Here is a 13,374-nt window from a genome sequence, read left to right on the forward strand (position 1 = left end):
CAAACGTTCATGAATAGAGGAAAAAACGTCATTTTTTGCTGCATGTTTATCAAAATTGAAAAAAAATGCGCTATTTACAGTTTTATAAAATTTTGGTCACATAATCTCCTTGCAAAATGAAACAAATTGCTGTTTTAAAAAATAGGGGTCCATGCACTCGTTTTCAAATTAAATCAGTTTGAATTATAAAAATCAGTCGCAAAATGCATCTTTTCCCGATATGTCAGAGTTTGACGTCGCGAAAATAACATTTTACGTTAGCAACGTCATTACCTTCCCTGTAACTGTATCGTATGCCCTTAAGATATCAGAGAGAAATATGAACTCCTATGTCGATAGAAAGTGACAATGTTATGGCACAAAACTAAAAACGTTGAAAAGACAAACAAAAGTGTACAAAGTACTACATAGAAAATAAAAGACTGAACGTCTGTATACAGATGTAGAAAGATAACTTGTATGTTACTTACTGGAAGCCGAAAATTTGTGTTGTTTTTACGCAGTCAAGATGACAAATGCATACTGTGTAATATACATTGAATACCAATTTTCGTGGATTTCGCGGGTATAGGAGAACCACGAATTATAAATGTTCAACGTATTGCAATTTTTCAAAAGGAATGAGAGCAGACTTCACCAAAAACCACGAAATTGGATATTCACGAATATGTAAAAAGTAAAATCACAAAAACACTGAACTCTGAGGAAAATCCAATCGGAAAGTCCATAATCACATGGCAAAATCAAATGACATAACACATCAAAAACGAATGGACAAGAACTGTCATATTCCTGACTTGGTGCAGGCATTTTCAAATGTAGAAAATGGTGAATTAAACCTGGTTTTATAGCGCTAAACCTCTCATCAAATTCCGTTATATTTACAATGATGCGTGAACTGAACAGACATAATAAATAACATAGTCAAAATAGTTGCTCAAACCACGAAAATTGATACACATGAACATAATGAATCCACATTAGTAGAGACCAACTTATATGGTCTGAACTTGAGATGTAGTAAAGACATGTGTGTTAAATATGTAGTATGCATTACCTTGGATGAAACGTTTTATTATTCTTTTACTGTAGTATTCCCGGTCTACCATTTATCCTTAGATTTCCTTGTTGGTCGGTACAAACCCTGGAAATGTGTTTTAGTCCTTTTTCTGTTATTCATTTCATTTGATTATTTCACAACGTTGATTTGCAAATTACCACACTATTCAAATAGTTATTCTAATATGAATAATGTGTCCATTTTGTCAGTTTTCTCCAATTGAATGACCTGAGTATACGCTTTCTAAATCATATTCGATAGAGGAAAATATTTTGGTCCTTTGTAGAAAGGTGGATAACTTCTTTTTCTTGAAGTTTTTAGAGAAACCTTTTATAACATGACGCTAGTGATAGTATTCAAAGTTTGATGTTATGTAGTATCGTGTTTACTCTTTCAGTTGCTCATGTACTTCTGAGTGGAGGTGTACACCCATGTCATGGACCGTGCAATATAGCAAAAATACTCTGAGAAACACAAACGTTTTTCCCTCTTTATTCAATGAAAAATGTAACAGACGTATCAAATAATTGTGATTATATTTAAGTTTTCTTCAGAACAATTAAGTTATTAACACAAACTCCCTCAACAATATAAATAAGAAAACAAAATGGACTCAACTATATTACAATATATATGCATGTCTGGAAATGCTACTGAAATTTTAAATCATATATATCGTGGTGTACAAGTATAATTAGTTTTGAAAAGTTTTCAGAAATAAGCAGATTATCCTTTATTTAGCCACTTTCCTGATAAATATCTATATCTTGTATAAGTATTCAAAATATTTGAGATCCAAATATTATAATATTATACAAAAAATAAAGAATTGTTTATTTTCAAATATTTTTTGAATCACAGATACGATCATAATTATGGAATTAAAATGCAATTCTATTAAAATGAGATTTAACACCATTTGAAAATATTTTCAAAATTTATATGGAGACAGGACCAGAATTCAATTTGTAATGTTTGAAAGATAACAGTTGATATACAATTTTCAAATGCATCTGAACTGTTCTTAAATAAAATAAAAATATTAAAATGCAAAAATTCTGTATGCTATTAAGGTACTTTTGGTCTTAATTATTATTTTTCAGGAATTTCATACAACATCAAAAAATAGTTATTTAAAATCCAAATTTAATTGGTGATTTTGAAAGGTGAAGATTCATTTAGTTCCTCATTATTTGAATTGTGTTAGTTTGAAAGGTAGGATAAAGACATCATAAGCACACACAATAAGTTCATTAGATATTTCTGTATATTTACCTACTCAAATGTATGTAACTGTTCTACCTCCTGCAATCTTATTTAGCTTGCTTTTTTATCAGTTTATTATATATTTCTATCCGTGTTTGTCTGCATGTCCATGAACTTTCATCATATGATCTGCATATCTATAAGAAAAAAAAATGTTTTAGATAATGTGACTTTAATTTTGCTGAAATGGTACCATGATCAAGACAAAACTATTTCTATTTCACACCCCTACACAATCAAATATCTTGATGAAGGGAGTTTTTAACGACATTGACTGGCTATATTTTGTATTAAACTATCATTTCCTAAATCCATGGGTTACTGGTTGTCAAATGATCGTGATAATACAGTTGCTACTGTTAGACCTAATAATAAAATGTATTTACAATTAACAATTAACAGAGAATTGTTTGAAACGAATGTTCTATTGTAATATGAAAGAAATGGAAATAGAAATAAGGAGATGTAGTATTAGTGCCAATGAGGCAACTCTTCATCCAAGTCACAATTTGTAAAGGAAATGATTACAGGTCTAAGTACTGTCTTCAACATCGAACAATAATCTATAAAGGCCCCTAAAAATGTAAAACCATTCATTGATATTTTTTACCACATATCAATCGTCAATCTAACTTACTTTTCGTGCCAATCAGCAGCCATGTCTCTCTTACAGGATTCTGTGTGGGCTAACTTGTAGAGTACCTAGTTATAACAGATAAAACACATACAGCACATTCAATAATATCAGAAAATTATTCTTTATTTAAAGTACGCATTGAGAGAAATCTGTATATGTATAATCTTTTTTCTAAGTGACAGAGGCAGAGTGGTCTGAGTAGTTACTAGTGTAATCACTGGCCACTCAACACTGAGGTTGTGAGTTCGAACCCCCCTGATACGGGTGCACTTTACTCCAATCTTAATTTACTAGGATTAGAAGTTTTCCTATCGAAGGTCGGTAGTTTTCTCTGGACATTCCGGCTTTCTTAACCAATAAAAAGTGGCCGCCACGAAATAGGCAAAAAGCGGTACTTAGACCACTCGGTCTCTGAGTCCCCTCTGAACATTATAAGGTAAGAAGTTAAATTATGTTGCACATATTTTTCAGATTCATGAATGTCTTACCCTTAGTACCTTTGACAAATCATTTACTTTGGATAATGAAGGAGAATAACGAAAAGTTGCAAACAGACATTTGTAGTTCAGTGAAACATAATATCATTTATTGTTTTGATGAGTTTTGGTACGGCAAAACAATATCATATTTCTGGTTTCCGTTTAGAACAGTCTGTTGTGAGTCTATAATCTGTAATATATTTAGACAATCTTAGAAAAGTAAACTTAATCAGTATAACATGTTCAAATAGTAATATTTTTATAAGCAATGTATCAAATTGTCTACTAGTATAAAGGTTGATAAATGAAAGTAAAAAAATGTGTGCAATGCCGCCATACTCTTTTTGGTTGATTACAACATTCTATGTTTTCTCGCTCCTACTCAATATGTGTCTTACCAAGAAAATCAATGTATGAAGAAGAAGTGTAAAAAAATGTCACGGTCCTTGCAGTCTTGTTTCCCAGGATAAATCTTCCCTGTAAAAAGTATACAATGTAAAAATAATCATCGATGCTTAAAAACATTATTCACTTAGGTATGCAAAAATCAGAAATAATGATATAGAGGTTTTCAGTTGTTATTTCGGATTGCTTTGGTAAAGCATATTTTGGTTAGATTAAGTTGTAGTTTCCCACAAAAAAATGTACTGTTATTTCATGCACCTGTCATACATGTGAGAGGTTTAGCTAGACCATTTTCTACATAAGGAAATGCATGTACCCAGTCAGAAATATGACAAATATTCGTTTAGTGTGTTTAAGATTTTGATTTTGTCATTTGATATGGGACTTTCTGATTTTATTTTTCCTCGGAGGTCGGCATTTACGTTTTTTTTCTTTTTCCATAGTGTTTGATTATCTTCTTACTTTTTTCAATTGTCTTCAGTCTGCAAAGATGTTTACTCAAAATGCTCTATAAACATAGCTGTTTGAATAGTTCGTCGACTGATGGTTTCCAATTAAATGTCATAACCACCATGGAGACAATCATTTTTCACATATCTTAGCTATTATTATATAGATTTTTTTAGAAACTGCAATTGTATGATTTTCCTTATCTGTATTTCACAATCTATCAATTAAGGTACTATTTCAGTTCATTAGTAAATACTGATTTACTACAATGAGGTAAAGCAACGATCAACCGACTCAAAGTCGTTTAATCAGCATTGTTTATTGTTAATTGAATAGCGTCTTTTTTGAAAACAAATTGCATTTGCCACCAATGACAAGATTCATACTCCAAAAGACTATTTGGTCGCATTTCAATGTGTCCCTTATGTTTGTACAATTCACAAAGTATGATATTGATACATGTTGGTTTTCCAAACGCTTGGCTCACTTCAGAATAGAATGAATCCGTTTAAATGCCTTTTAATCAGTCTGTTCTGATTTCTTCTGTTTTATTCTTCTTGTTTAACAAAATGCACAAGATGCAATATTCGTCTCTTCAATGTAAATTTTTGCAAATCTTAAACAGTCAATGAATAAAAATTATATAACACAACAGTTGCAGGATCTACATCATTCGGTGGAAATGAGATATCAAAATGTGTATACAACTGCATATCAATTGCAATTGACATATCCTGTGGTTTCTCTTAAACTACATAGTCATACACTCTCACGTAAATTTAAATTTATGCAAGATTTTCAAAGCAATGCACCTTGACTGAGGAGCATGCCACACACTCTCAAAGGGCATAAAATTTGTTAAGAAACTGATTTTGTTCTTACCATACTTAGAGTTATTTTATCATATGGTTTGAGATTCATGTATCGCCTCTGTTTTTCCTAAAAGATGAAAGAAAAGAAAAAAATATGTAAGTTGTTTCACCAGTATATCTGTGAGTATAGAATAATCAACTAAAACATCTACAATAAATGTCTTATAATATCATATGGACTCATAGACTAGATACTTGTAAACAAATGAATGGGAAATATGTGAGCCCAAAGGTTTAGCTTGCCATTAAACCAGGTTCAACCCACCATTTGTTTTCTTAAAAGGTCCTGTACCAAGTAAGGAATATGGCAGTTGTTATCTAATAGTTCGTTTCTATGTACGTTGCATTGTCGTTTGCTTTTGTTGCACTTCAGTGTTATTTTGTTTCGTTGTTTTCCTCTTGTGGTTGAATTGTTTCCCTCGGTTTTAGTTTGTGGCCCTGATCTGATTTTTCTTAATCGATTTATGACTTTTGAACATCGAAATACTTCTATTGTCTTTATTTATAAAAGTGAATTTCATCACATGATCAGCTTAGACCTATTCACCATAACTTATGAATGAATGTACAAGAATATCTTACATTTGTAAGTGGATTTACATTTTATTTAATAGTTTTCATTTCAATAGCATTCTTTATTTTCATTTTAATGGCCGTTATGCTAGACTTATGCTAGACAAATCCATTCATTTAACATGTTTAATGTGTTTGAGCTTTTGATTTTGCCATTTGATTAGGGACTTTTCCTCAAGAGTTTTTTTTTTGTGATTTTACTTTTAATGTAACATACTTACCGTTCTGCTAAATTTAGAAAATGAGTCCAGTTTCTCCTCATAATGTGTTGCATATCTTTGTTCAGTTCCATCATCCCTTGTTGTTTTACTCTGTATAGATAATAATTGCAAATTTTAGTCTAGATAAATGAAGGTTCAATATAATTTAATTATTGATTAGTTTTAGACTGAAACGTTTTTTTTTATCCTAACATCATCTGATTTTTAAAAAGTATCAAATAATGTTCAGTTAAAAATTTGAGTTGCTTTCTCAGTGTTCGGTATTTTTGTTATTTTACTTTTGCACATGTAGATTTTGAGTCACTGACACTTCTATAAATAGACTGGAAAATTCTTAATCGTCAGATCGGGTAGATATATATCTGGTTACAACAGAAAAGAAACATTATTATTTATTGTATAGTCTTTTCTATCTGTCCAGATCAATATGACAGTTTCAGAATAGTTTTTGTCTGTAGCCCTCACATGGCAACAAGGAATCTATGCACAGTACTCATTACTTTTATTATCAAGCAAAAGATAAACTGTTTTAAAACTGCAACCTATTCAAAAAATGGAGGTATTTCGAATACACCCCTGGCTTTAAAATAGTAAACAATGAGCGTCCCTCCTTAAGGTAAATCGTGAAAAGCGTTTCGTAAGCATGACATTTATTCAGTGTTGTAGTTTTTTTATTATTAAAGAGTCATCAAAAATAAATATAATATGTTTCTGAAACCCCATAACTTCCACGGTGGCGAAAAACAAAATCAATATATAAAAAAATACAAATTGAGCAAGGGTTGCAATATATATCTGAAATAAGGGAGTCTTGGAATGTATTTCCACATTTTTTTTTTAGGTTAGTACAACCCAATATACTAGTGACAGATGTTAACATGACCAATTAGAAATAGATGTTTATGTACTATTTCTTTGAAAATAAAAAGATACTATTAAGAAAAAAATTACCAATAATACACGACAGCATTTGCAATGTTTTTACAAATGGCTCAAGGTTGAATAGTTATCAAATGTACCCGGCTTATAATGTAATACGCCAGACGCGCGTTTCGTCTGCATAAGACTCATCAGTGACGCTTAGATCGCTAAAGTTATTCAGCCAAACAAGTACAAAGTTCAAGAGCATTGAGGACCCCAAATTCCCCAAAGTTGTGCAAAATACAGTTAAGGTTATCTATGCCTAGGATGATACAACCTTTATCTTTTCAATAAAAATTCATACTTTTATAAACAGGAAATTTATATAAAAAAGACCATATAATTAATATGCATGTCAACACCGAAGTGCTGACAGCTGGGCTAGTAATACCCGCGGAGACGAAACGTCTACAAGCAGTCAAGTGGTATAAATAGTTATCAGAGGTACCAACTATATAATTTAATACGCCATAAAATAGCATTGTAATTGACGGTTTTCCATATTAAGGTAGTTCGGGGGTTTAAATTTTTGCGCCGTCTGCGCATAAAGTTGCGCATTGATATCGTAAGTGATGTACATTGTCGTAATTTTCCATAACAGTAAAATATGATAATTTAAATAATTTTTTTTATTCAAATGCATTGAGCAAGAGTTGAATAACTTTTAAATGCAATTTTAAAACTTAATAAAAATTTATTGTTACAATTGTCTTTGTTGAAAAGTACTTCCGTTCTAAAAATAAATATGGAGCATGTTTTTGACGAAGGAGAAGAATGAAGAGAGAATAACTCATATTTATCGAACACGTGAACTGCTTTTCATGAATACTGTAATGCAGATCGAAATTATAGATAACGATCTTCATTTTGGTAGCTTATGAAGCAGTTTCACCCTTGTCTTACACTAGAAAAGGTCCGAAAAACATGCGAAAGATGATGTAAACAAATCATGAAAAGGGGGAAATTTAAACTGACAAGTAAGTACTAGTCTAATGAATTGAATATACATGTTCAAAGAGCGATTCACGACCGCTGAAAAATAACATGTAAGCGTAAATAATTTCAAAACAATATCCGTGTCGAACAACAAAACAATGAGTCGGAATGACCCCCCCCCCCCTTTTCAGGCTGAAAATTAATTATAAATGTAACCATAGACATAGCTCATGGTACTTTTATCATATTATAGATTTGAAAATTTGTGGACCTGAGAAATATGTCATCTGCATAGGGTTCAGACTATTTAGGTTTCTGGGAGAAAAGGTCATGATTCATGAAAGTAGGGGGTTTATATAATTACTTGTATATGCGAACATAATATTCTTGTTGTAAACCTGGAGTATTGGAATGTGAATGCAGTTGATTTTGCCCGGATACCAGTTATAACATTTTTGGTTAAGCATTCACACTTAAAATTTAGACATGTTAGTACAAAACCCATCTATATAAAAAAGATGCGGTATGATTGCCAATTAGACAACTTCAATGTATCCAAAAGAGACCAAAATGGCACAGACATAAACAGCTATAGGTGACCGTACGTCCTTCAACAATGAGCAAAGCCCATACCGCATATATAGTCAGCAATGAAAGGTCCAGATATGACAATATACATGATGTACAACCATTCTAACAAGAAAACAAACGGCCTTATTTGTATAAAAAAAATAATGAAAAATAAATATGTAACACATAAACAAATGACAACCACTGAATTACAGGCTCCTGACTTGGGACAGACACATACATAAATAATGTGGCCGGGTTAAACAAGTTAGCCGGATCTAGACTATAAATTATTTTTTAAAAATGAATCATTTCACAAAACTACCTTTCTTACCAATGGTCTGGATTGAGGGTCCTTCATTTCATTCCTATCTAATTCTTTATACCATTTATCTCTATTTATTTATTTTTCCCCCATTTTTATGTACTTCTTATAATTTAACAACCCGTTTTTCTTCATTTTTACATGTATGTCTATTTTCTTTATTTACAAATGTATTGTGAACATTACATGCATTATTCTCTATTCTTTAAAACTTTTCCTTACCCTCCTATATTATATTTGATCAGGGGTCGAAATTGGTGCTGGTCCGGTGGTCCGAGACCAGTAGAATCTGTGTGGGACCAGTAGATTTTGTCAGCTGGTAGTCCAGCGGACCAGTAGAAATTTTTCGTTAATCACTGATTGCATCTCTATCTCGGTTTGTTTACAAAACATAAACATTAGAAATTATTTTTAGGGTACTGGCGGTACTAATTTAAAAGTATTTAATTAATATCTCAAATGAGCGCACTACACAACAACACAAAATGTGGAAATTTTTTAATGGCTTTTAAACGCAAGGCAAAACAAATAAAAAATAAATAAATAAATAACAGTTCCACAATTAATCTTTTTGTTGATACATATTTATTACGTGAATATTGTTACTGGCCGATGAGTTTTTATTTAACATGTGAATTGGCAATACACAAGGTAATGTTTTTCTCCGACTGATTATATTTAATCTATTGAATGTTGGATGTGTGCTGATTGATAATGTAGTCTTAGATTCATGATTTTTTAGTAGTTGTTCGTTGCTTTGCACTAACTGTCAGTAACTACGAGTACTCACAGATCTGTAGTTATTTTTTTTTTTTCGTTGGGGTGTACAAGTAACCGGTAATTTTAGAATTTGTGTTTTGATCCTTCGAATAATGTTTTTATTGTTCGTTATACCGTTGTACTGTTTCACAACTGTCCCATGATAGGGAAGGATTGAGATCTCGCTAACATATTAAACCCCGCCACATTTTGCATGTTTGTTGCTGTCCCAAGTCAGGAGCCTGTAATTCAATGGCTGTCGTTTGTTTATCTGTTGAACATTTGTTTTTCGTAAATTTTTTGGTACATAATTAAGGACGTTTCAATTGTTTAAAATTGTCATTTAGGGTATGCATAGTTGATAATGCGGTAAGGGGTTTTGTTGGCGTTTGTACGGTTACATAAAGTGATTAATTCTAAGTCATTTGGTCTCTTGTACTCGTGTGGAGAGGTGTTTCATTGGCATTCATACCACATCTTCTTTTTTTTTATATCTAATCTATATAGGTCATTGAAAAAAGTTGCTTTTTCATAATTTTCCTTCCGTTACATTTATTGATATGTATTTTTTATTAAGGTGGATGGGGAATTTGCTCTTTTAATTTTAATTTAGTCAAACATGTCAAAGGCATGTTCCATTTTAGGGGCTCATGCTTTTTAATTTCTGATTCGCAGTGTAGGTTTTAAATCTTCATGACTTCTTTTTAAAAAATTCAGTAGAGAATCTTAAAAGACCAAATTGTGTGCTCGACCATAATAATCGAGCACACATTTTACCCGACTAGTCTCGACATTATTTCGACAGAACTTTACTGCTCTTAACTAAACTTGACTACGTCTCGGTCTCGACTTTAGTTAATACATCTGATTCATTACTGGATGATCTTGGTGTATATTGTGCCAAAGCTAATTAACTTAATTTACTTTCGTGATAGAAGTTATTACGTTGTTTAATGCAAATAGTTTGTGTAGTTCATTTTTATATTTCATAATTCCCGCAATATTTTGGTAATGATTTTACCGGGAGTTCGTAGTACATTTTAGGTTGTCATTCGCGACTCAGATGTTATGCGGAGTAATTTTCATAGGAACTGCATAACAAATTATTTATATATGTTAAAATTGTATGGAATTACCTTTTACACATTCATTTATAACGATAATCTTTCATAATTGTAGTCTTTTGCTACACAGCGTTCATGTTTACATTGTAACCGTTAACCGGAAGTAGGGAATATCTATTTTTGTATATTCACTTTGTAAACTAGGTCGACTATAGTCAGTTTCAAATTTGGATTGCCAACGATCAGCTGCTTTCAGAAACGAACTTCAAAATATATATAACTTCACAGATTAGTTATTTTATAGGTAATTTAACTCATAGAGACTATTTAAATACTATTTATTGTAAATTGCAATACATTTCACATTTATTTCTGTTATAATAAACGGAATATATTTTACACCAGTTTTTCATTCATTGCTTTGAAATTGGTAAACTTAATAAACGGTCGGCGCTACAATTGGTGACAGCGGTGAACGAATTTAATTTTTATTAAATTGCCACTGAAATTCTTTTGATTTAAAAATTATTAATACAGTGTAACATGATACACAAAGAATTTTAACCAGAAGGGGGGGAAATAAACAAAGATAATTTTTAAAAGTATAAATTAAGGAACACAAAAAGTTAATTTTAGACTAAAAGTGTTATTTAAAAAAAAAGAATACATTTTAGTGAACACTAAAGAGTGACTGACACTCAAAGGTGCAATATTTAAGTATGTTTAGTGAACACTAAAGAGTGACTGACACTCAAAGGTGTATTATTTAAGTATTATTTAGTGAACACTAAAGAGTGACTGACACTCAAAGGTGTATTATTTCATTATATATAAGTGAGCACTAAAGAGTGTCTGACACTCAAAGGTGTATCGTTTTTTCCATTTAAAAAAAACAACCATAAAGGTGAACACTGGAAAGATTTCTGATATTTTAAAGTGTAATAATCATTTTCATAATAAGAGTAACTGATACAGCAGTGAAAAAAAAAACAAAAACAACAAACAACATACAAACAAATCAAACAACAAACTTGGGCAAGATAAACAATCCTCTGTAGTGCAAAGATTTATTAAAACATTACACACAGTATATTATAAGATATAAACCTTGCTTTGGCCCAAAGTCAGTATGAATTTACGGAATAGAGGGCTACCATTGCCGATATTTTCAAGTATTGAGGGAAATTCTAGTATGACGCCAAGCTTACATACATCCACAGTTCAAGCTGGTCCATCTTCATTAAATATGGGTAGTAGTAGTAATTCATTAGGTAGAGTTTCAATAAATAGTCAAAGTTCACATACATATACAACTAGTCCACCTATTCAAAGTACTTATAGTTTTCCGTATGGTGCACAGAGCACACATGCCCCTGTTCAAAGTGCACCGAGCACTTACATGTCAAATTATAGTGCACTGAGCACAAATTTGTCTAATCAAAGTGTACAGAACACTTTTTCACAATCAAATAGTGCACTGAGCACAATTGCCCCTGTTCAAAGTGCACCGAACACTTACCTGTCAGATTATAGTGCACTGAGCACAAATTTGTCTAATCAAAGTGTACAGAACACTTTTCCACAATCAAATAGTGCACTGAGCACAAATTATCCATACTACTGCGCCCCAAGTGCAATGAACATTCCTCGAAGTGTACTGAACACTCAAAATAAAGCAAGTTTTGAAATGACTTATGACCAGACTGTTAATCCACCAAGAATGGTACCACGCAGCGACACACATATCTACCCACCTAGTAACACCATGGATACTAATCAGATAGAAATGGCAAGACTGAGGGAGAAGATAATAGAAGTTGAAAGAGAAAGAGATTTCTTATGGCAAAACAGTCAAACAGATCAAGGAATGCCAAGTAGGGAAACAAGAGGCAGAACAGAGTCAATGTCGAGCACGCAGGATGGATATCGATCAAGATTGCCCTTTTACAACGGCAAAGAAGTTTGGAGCACATTTCTTTTGCAATTTGAAATCATTGCAGACAGAAACAACTGGGATCCAAGGCGCCAGGCTGAAGAAATATTGCTAATCCTGAAAGATGAGGCTGCAAATTTTGCTGCAGAGCTGCCTTATGACACCAGAAGTTCATTTAGACTCCTTTCCAGAGAAATGGAAAGTCGTTTTGGTGACAATAATTTGCCAGAAACACACGAAAAGGAATTGCAGACTGTCAGAAAAGGTTACAAAGAATCAACCAATGAGTATGCAGCACGTATACAGACAATGGTGAAAAAAGCATATCCAGGAATGAATCAACAATTGTTCAATAGCATTGCCATAGAACATATGTGAAATGGGTTGCCAGATCAAAGCGTAGCATATGATATTCTGACGAAAAGACCAAAAACAGTGGAGGAGACTATCAACCTTGTCGCATTGCATACAACCTGTAAAAATGGTATAAAGGGGGAAAATCAAATAAGACAAATAGAAGTAGAAACAGAGGACAGAGATGTCATTTACAGTACAACTGAAGAGTTAGATGTACGACGAATTGGCGGGAAACGTTTTGTGACTGAAGAGAGGCTGAATCAGTTTAGGAGGGACATTAAAGATAGCATAACTACTGAGGTTACCAAGTCCGTTGAGAGTATTATGGATGCCAAGTTGAACACCCAACAAGCACCAAAGAATTTTAATTATAATAAACCCAATCAGAGAAACTTTGATCCAAGATCAAAATGGCAGAATAAAGACCGTTTCCAGACACAGAAACAGAATAACAACAGATGTTATAATTGCCAAGAAGAAAGACATTTTGCGAGATACTGTCCAAAACCGAGGCAGAACCAAGAACAAAATCAAGACAAAGAGGAA

General features: G+C 32.3%; 1 long non-coding RNA gene across 1 annotated transcript; it reads right to left on the reverse strand.

Moving 5' to 3' along the window:
* Positions 1–2,150: 2,150 nt before the first annotated feature.
* On the reverse strand, positions 2,151–6,084 carry LOC143074509 (uncharacterized). The gene is made up of 5 exons (XR_012977901.1): positions 5,964–6,084; positions 5,180–5,236; positions 3,841–3,919; positions 2,964–3,028; positions 2,151–2,463 (listed from the first exon to the last, which is right to left on the reverse strand). It is a non-coding gene; the product is annotated as an uncharacterized LOC143074509 (long non-coding RNA).
* Between the last annotated feature and the right edge of the window lie 7,290 nt (positions 6,085–13,374).

This window comes from Mytilus galloprovincialis, chromosome 5 (assembly GCF_965363235.1).
Source record: "Mytilus galloprovincialis chromosome 5, xbMytGall1.hap1.1, whole genome shotgun sequence".
Lineage (NCBI taxonomy): Eukaryota > Metazoa > Mollusca > Bivalvia > Mytilida > Mytilidae > Mytilus > Mytilus galloprovincialis.